An 8,583-nucleotide genomic window follows, 5' to 3' on the forward strand; every position below is an offset into this window, starting at 1 on the left:
TAGAAAGCAGAAATGAGGTCATCAGAACTTTGAAGAAATGAGTTTTCTCCTTATATGGCATGCAGCTCCTGTTGCAATCTTAACCCTGCCCATCTAGTTTCTCAGTGACACATAGCACCTATTACAACATAAGATTGTTTTATGAGATTAGTCAGGATTTCTTTTTAGTTACAAGGTACAATATTCTAAAAGAAAATCTTGAAGTCTCCAGAAAGAAATAGTCTCTACTTTTAACATTGAAGTTGTGGTAAATAAATGTATAACTCTTACTTTCATAACAGACCTGGTAAAATCTTTTCTTAGCCACTACAGAGGCTAAGATCTGAGGGTCATGGTTTGAAGCCAGGCTGGGTAGGAATGTTTGTCAGACTCTTACCTCCAATACATGCAAAAGCCGGAAATGGAGGTGTGGCTCAAGTGGTAGAATGATAGTCTTGAGCAATAATGCTAAGGGACATTGTCCAAGCCCCAGTACTTGCACAAAACTAAAAGAATGCTTTAAAAAATTCCATAGAAAATAATGGCAGGAATATAGTCATCCATCCTTATCTGAATCTCCCCTTATCAGTGGATGCCTGAAACTATGGATAGTACTGAGCATAGGCTATATATATATATATAATTTATATATATATATAGTTATATAGTTTATATAGTTATATATATTTTTACAGAGCATATGATAGGATATATAGTATATATAAATATATATAATTTATAGTATAAATTATATGTAGTCATATATAATTATAAATTATAATGTATATATCAATTACATTTATATAATCAGCATTTTATGAGACTGACCTGCTGCCTACTGCGCTAAGGAGGCAGATATAATCAGCATTTTATAATTGGCATTTTCTGATGCCACTTATCTTAAGATAATTTCTATGACCAAGTTTAAAACATCACTATAAATTCACACAGAATATACTCTGAATGAATTTACAGCACTAGCAGGTTAATGCCTCTGTTCTTAGACTGTTTTCGTGTTGCAGATTGTGCTTAGTAACTTATGAGGTAAACCTGTTCACCTTCCCTACTTGCAAGTATCATACATTCTGAGGAGGAATACAAGATACAAATAATCAAGGAGATCATGTAGCATATAGCATCAAATTAATGTTGACACTATTCAACTAGCTAAGTAGTTGTAGCTTAACTTCTCTTTCTGAGAAGGAAATTGCACAGAACTGGTTCAGACCAAAGGAAATAGTGTGGTTTCACCAGTAATGTTCCTGTTTCCTTTGAACATCGTAATTACCAGCTTCATAGCTTCTTTTATATATCCTTATATAATTCTTATTCTATATATCCTTTCTGTATTCACTGATTCTCTTAAACTTCTCTCAACTCTTCATAGTATCTTTCAGTTTATTCCTGATGTAGGTAATTTGTTTTCTCTTTTTTTCTTGATCAGTCTTAATAAAGTGGGTTATCACTTTTTTTTTTTGGTTGGTCGTGGGGCTTGAACTCTGATCCTGGGTGTTGTCCCTCAGCTCTTCAGCTCAAGACGAGCGCTCTACCACTTGAGCTACAGCGCCACGTCCTGGGTTATCACTTTTATGACCTCCATAAATGTAAGCAGGCACTGCTTACAAGGAAGGTTAAAAATGGTTGAAGGAATGTTAAAAACTCCTATTAAAACCAGAGCTAGGAAATCTGAATGGGGAAGAGAAAAAATTTCTATCAGCTAGTATGCTTTGAGAAATAGATTTCTGTTGATGAGTAATTGTCAAACTAGCTCCATCACACATTTTGCATTTTCCTGTTTAGAGACTTACAGCCTATGCCTGCAATGTTAGAGATCACTTCTTATTGGGACATTTGTAGCTCTTGGGTCATGGCTCCCCACTGGGTTACAGATGCTATGATCTCCTCCCATGCTACTCATTTTCTCAAGTTTCTGAATGAATCATTTTTTTATTTTTATATTTATTTTCAATCTGGCCACTTTGGTAAACAATTTGTGTTCTGTTTAAAGGCCCTTCTGACCATCTCTAGTTTCTTTCGGAATCTTGGATCTTAAACTTATTGGAGACCCCCCCCATTACTTGGTGTAGTCTGAGCTAGTATTATTTGAATGCTTATCATAACTCCAAAGGAAGAGTAACTGGATCAGGGATTTTGATGTCCAAAAGGGTGATGGTTTCTCTTATTTCCAGTCTTCTTCCCAAAGTCCAATCTCCTATAGTATCCCCATGGAGTCAATACTGTTGAAAGATGTTCTTTTAGATTTGGTTGCTCCAAGTTTCCTCCTTTAAGATTTTTTTTTACTCATGAAAAACCAGCTAGGCCTTATACTCATAGCATTCCTATTTACAAAACTGTGGCTCTTTATTCCCAAGTTTAAGTCCAGAAATCAACTGCTATGGATGATTCCAGAATCGAGCACAAAGCAACAAGAGCAAAAGTTTATTGGGAGGATAGAATAAAGCTCCTGAATGGGAGGGAAGAAAAGAGGAAGAAACCCCAGGACGTGGTGGGCTCATAGTCTAAGGGTTTATGTTCTGTGTTGGGGATGTGGATCTTATTTTCACATTTAAAGATCATCGGCATTGATTAATCAGTTTTTCTGTAACGGGGATAAGTCAGATGTCAGGTTGTTTCCTCTAGCAACATTTTATTTATCTAATCCTTCCTTAAGAATCTCTGTGTTTTTTTCGACACAAGTATTTACAAATCAACTGTTTGCAAAACAGGACTAGGGTAGGGAAATCTTGCAAAACTTAGCCTCCTTGGTCTACAAAGCAGGATCCTGTTTTTCTTGAAAAACAGATAGTGTCTCAAGACCCGTGACTCTTGGAGTAGGACAACTTCTCATTTGCATACTTTCCTGCTGCCTGCCTGCCTTCCTTCTTTCCTTCCTTCCTTCCTTCCTCCCTTCCTCCCTTCCTCCCTTCCTCCCTCCCTCCCCCTCTTTCTTTTCTTTCTTATCAAGCCCACCCATTTTCCTTTCACTAAAGATGGGTTCTGGTATTTCTTATGACAGAAGCTGTCACTGCATTGCCAGTCTAACACCTTTTCTCTTGCCACTGCTTCTTTTTCTTAATATTAATTATTTTCTTGCCCTACGATCTGGATTGTATTGCTCATTGAGCCCACTATCCAGAAGTGCAGGGAAGCACAGGCAACTTTGAAGCTTTCTGGCTTACTTGTCCTTTAATATTTGTAGCTCATCTTTTAGGATTTATTTTTTCTCACAGAAGAGAATTTAATCTCAAATTCTTTAACCAGACTTCTCCCCGTCCTCATACACACCACTGCAATTAATTTTTGCCTCATCATCTAGCTAAAACTGTTTTAAGATATTACATACGTATGCTTTGACTTAAATGTCAATTACTACTGGTGGGTCTGATTTAACTCTTTGGCCACACAGAGTCATGTGCTTTAGCTTTTCCTTCAAGAGCACTTGCCATGAAAAGTGCAGTCAGTTGACAGTTTCCAGCTGCAGGATCTTTGAAGTTTGTCATGGTATTTCAGCCAAAGCCACACGTTTTCTAAGAAGCCCCAAGAAGGGACTAAGCATGGGGTTGTACTAACATTTGCACAAAGACGTACTTCTCCCAATATGAAAGGTTTCCATGGGGACGTTTGTATTCAACTCCACCTTGTGTGGGCTGAGATTTTTCTGAGTTAGTTGTGCAATCTGAGCCTTTTCTTTTTTCTTTTTTTATTTTCATAATTTAATGAAAAAGAATTGGTAAAAAGGTGACTTTGAAAACAAATTGTATTTATCTTGAAAAACCAGACTTTCTAAGATAAAAAATTAATAGAGGCAAGAGGTAATACTTCAAACAAAATGTAGCAAATGCAATCTGGGGCAGTTAAAATGCACACAATGGAAGGCTCCTTCATTTATTTAGAAAAATGCTGCAAAAATATTATTACTCTATTTCCCTGATTGAAATGATATTTTCCCATGACATTGCATATGGAAAGTGGCTGAAGTATATTGTTCCCATTTGCTTTCTCTTCCATGCACAGAAAATGGAAAGGCATGACAGGATGAATATAAAATCTTGTATTGGCCTCTAGCACCAAGAGGCCTTTTCAATTCTCTTATAATTTTGTTACCATGAAAGTGTCAAATTTTTATGCACAGAAGCTTAGTCAGGTGTAGGGGCAAGTTCTCTCCATTTTTCCATTCGAACGCTCTACATCACACGTCATGGCATATTCACACGTACATAGGCACAGAAGAAACATTCTGAAGACAGCCAAGCAACATGTAAAATACAGAAGTTTTTTTTGGGGGGGGGTCCTGTCATGGGGCCTGAACTCTGGGTCTGGGCGCTGTCCCTCAGCTCTTCAGCTCAAGGCTAGCGCTCCACTTGAGCCACAGCGCCACTTCTGGCTTTTTTCTTTTTGCTTATGTGGTGCTGAGGAATCGAATCCAGAGCCTCAGGCATGCAAGACAAGTGCTCTACCACTGAGCCACCTTCCCAGCCCAATCTGAGCCTTTTCAAATGGAATCTTCTGTCCTTCTAGCCACCCTGTGTGTGTGTGTGTGTGTGTGTGTGTGTGTGTGTGTGTGTGTGTATGTGTGATATGCATTATGTATGTCTGAAATATTCCTTACTTTTTCTAACTTCTTTTGTCTCCCTAGCCCCCTCACACTGTGTGTGTGAATAAAACTTTCTTTATAAACCTCTGCAATATGAATGTTATATCATTTTCATATTCAAAACACATGGTATTTTTTATCATCTCAAACATTTTTGGTACATGTTTAGATCCGTAGAAAAATTGTAAAGACAGTACAGTGTTTGTATATAACTGAATCTACTTTCCTGTTACTAATGTTAGCCTTAATGTGTTTCATAATTAGCAAATGAATATTTGTACATTTTCACTAAAGTACATACTTTATTAATATTTTCTTAGCTTTTTTTTTTGCCAGTACCAGGGTTTAAGCTCAGTCTTTTGTTGGCTTAAACAGTTGTTCTGCCATTTGAGCCATGTTTTCAGCCCAGCTTTTTGCTGTATTTTGTGTTGTTGCTGATTTGTTTTGTGTTCTTGAGATAGATACATGCAGCCTTTTCCAGGCTGATTTCAAACTCCAATGCTGATTTTCAAATCTCAGCTTCCTGAATAACTAGGATTACATCAACATCTAGAAGATTTTCTTACTTTTAAGCTCATATTCTTTTCTGTTCAAGGATATCATTCAGGGTACTGTAATTTAGTAGTCAAATTTCTAAGCTTAAACTACTGTTGTAATGTTTTCTCAGATTTCCTTGTTTATATGCCTTTAATAGTTTTAAGTACCGGTCAGGATGCTCTTTGAGATTCATTTTCTCCTTTTAGGCTGCAAGTATGTGTCCTTGGGAAAAAAGCATCACTGAAGAGCCATTTTTACTATATCATATCAAGAATATGTACTATTAACTTGATCTTGATCATCTAGCTGAGATTGTTTGCCAATTTTCTTCACTGTAAAATTAGTTTCTCTTCTTCCTATACCATCAAACAAAAAATCTCTTATACTTTTCTTTCTTGCTATTGTCTAGCAGCAAGAAATTATGATCAGTTATTGGATGTAAGCCAGTTTTCATACCTGAGACACATTGATTGAAGAGGTGCCTGAGTCTCAGGAGAAAGCCTTAGTATATACTCAAAAGATTTCCTTAGGCTGGGCATAGGTGGCTCATGCCTGTAATCTTAGCTACTTGGGAGGCTGAGATCTGGGGATTGCGGTTCAAAGCCAGCCTGGGCAGGAAAGTCTGTGAGACTCTTATTTCCAATAAACCACTCAGAAAACAGAAAGTGGTGTGTGGCTCAAGTGGTAGAGTGTTCGCCTTGAGCTGAAGAGCTGAGGAACAGCACCCAGGCCCAGAGTTCAATCCGCACAAAGAACAACAACAAAAAAACAAAGAAACTAAAAATTGCTGCATCTGTATACTCTACTGCAAATAAGAAGAAATGAAGGAAGGAAGGAAGGATATAAAGAATGAAAGAGATAAGGAAGAAAGGGAAGAAGGGAGGGAGGGAGAGAAGAAAGAAGGAAGAAGGAAGAAGGAGACAGAGCTCTTGATCATGTGTAATTGCTCATTACATGCTATAATTTGTCAGACCCATTAAGTCATGTGGTTAGAGAGGGCCTGCTACAATTTATCTGGAAAATGTTTATGGAACATCTCGGACCAAACCTAGGCAGGGTCTGAGGGCATATGTCAATGGCATGAGCAAATCATAATGATTTTTGTATCACTCAGCTCTGCTTTTTGTTCACACCATCACTATATGGTGAAGAGGTGCCAGTTCCATGAAAGGAAATGAAAGTCAATATCAGTTTATCAACTAGTTAACTTGAGATGTAGTACAAGGTGACAATGGACAATAGTTGCATTGACTTCAAACTCAAGGGTAGCTTAGGAGAAGTAGATAGTATCTTCAGGGTGGATCTTTGCTACATTTGGTCATGTACTTTGTATGGAGACAGAAATAATCAGAGGTGGAAATAAATATTGGCTCAGTGGCAAAGGCCTGGCCAGACTTAGGGATTTAGAAGCAAAATGATAAGAAGATTAGAATAAGAGAGTCTGGGGCAGTCTATGAGCTTTGAGAGTGGGAGTGTGTATTTTTTATAGGTTAACACCCAGAAAAGTACTGAGTAATCAGTCATTTGACCTGAGTGGATGCTTGTCCTTTGGCCACTCAGAATTTGTATGTTAGGCAAATATTATTCAGAGGCCCATTTGCATGATTTTCAATTTCTCTAGGTAACTCTGCAAGCACAATCCACCACATGGAGATACATATGGACTCTTTCCATTCTATAAAAGTCTATGGTTCTTTCTCTTTGAAACTCATACTTATTTTGGATATGGGTTTGACTTTCCTAAATTTAGATTCTTAGCCAGCACTATGTTGTATGGATTTATTGCCTAAACCACAAGCCTAAAATAACATACAAGCTATTACCCAATCAGAGGCTTCACTTCACAGTGAAGGAGTTTCAGAACAGTCTGTTAGTAATGATGCATACTTACCATGTAGACATTGGTAGCCTGATAAAAGTACTGGGATGGTTTCTTGATGGGTTAGCTAAGAATCCCAAACTAAAGGCTAAAGAATCCCAAACTAAATAGCAATTCAGGGCGGAAGAAAGGGTTGCTTAATTACTGTCATTCCCAGTGACCCACTGTGTGCCTTTGTGCCCTGCAGGCTATTACACATTTACGTACTTAAACACAGTACACATATAATCTCACATATATGTACACATACATTTTGGAATAATTTCTGGACCGTTTAGTGCTACATAGAGCAGGTTACAGATGTCTACTGTTCCAACCACATGGGACAGATTAAGTGTAAGATTTTCTGTGTTGATGAGTTCTATGTAGTCTGTGTAATAAGAAAAATTTCACTAATACTCCCTGATTTTAAATATTTTTAAGAGATTCTAATACTATCTAGTATCACATTTTCCTCTGTTAGATGGTATTTTGTGAATGCTTTTGACATTTCTGTGTTTTCAGGATACATAATTTGAATTTCTGTCACTCTGTCCTAACCCATCACTGCAAATCATCAGCAATATTATGTTGGATGATGCAGGACTTCATGGTTATATTAAGAAAATACAGGGTCTACTTCTGGCCTTGTCCAGCAAGTTCCTCCTCAATTGCCTTGTGCTGTTTCTCATGAACATTCAGCACATACACCTGTTTTGTCCTAGCCTCCCTGTGCATGCTCTCTGTTGCTACCTAGCACTATGGCTCACTGAAATGGGAAATTGACATCTTATAGCAAATCAAACATTAAAAAATCTTTATGTGGTTTTATAGAATGCTGGAGTATTTAGTGGAAGTCTGAAGACATAATGGATCCCTAATATTTTGTTTATATACTCTGTGTGTGTGTGTGTGCGTGCACGCGCGTGCACTAGTACTGGTGCTTGAACTCAGGATCCTATGCTCTCCCTTGGCTTTTTTGCTCAAGGCTGGTGCTCTACTACTTAATCCACACATGGAGATGAGTCTCAGAGACTTTGTGCCCTGGCTGGCTTTGAACCAAAATCCTCAGATCTCAGTCTCCTGAATACCCAGGATTATAGGTATGAACTACTGGTACCTGGCTACCTCTTAAATCCTTAGTTAAACCAAGTTTCAGCAGAAAACTAGCATGATTTCACTGTATTATCTATGGCCCCTTTTGTCCCAATATTTTTCCCATAAAGTTATCCATATTGGATATGGAAACCTTCTGTCATTTCCAATGCTGTCACTTCACAGCTGGGATATTGTAATTGTTGAATATAGACAAGGTACAGACATTGAGAGCATCCCAAAGGTTTTACTTATATAAAGGGCATATAAGAATGTTAGGATAGAAACAGACTAATGGAATTCATGAGAGTATAAACATAGCAATGCTACAACTATATTAAGCCCTGTAAATTCACTTAAAGCATAGAGATGGAAACAAGTTTAGGAAAGGGAAATGTTCTTTTTTATTAAGCTATCTTAAAGATAATTAGGGTCAAATCTTTTTTTAAAAACTGTTCCCTATTATCACATCTTTGTGTACAGTGTCTAAGAGCTTTTGCTGATACTTTCTAAATACATG

This window comes from Dipodomys spectabilis, unplaced genomic scaffold (genome assembly GCF_019054845.1).
Source record: "Dipodomys spectabilis isolate Male_0828 unplaced genomic scaffold, ASM1905484v1 ptg000234l, whole genome shotgun sequence".
NCBI lineage: Eukaryota > Metazoa > Chordata > Mammalia > Rodentia > Heteromyidae > Dipodomys > Dipodomys spectabilis.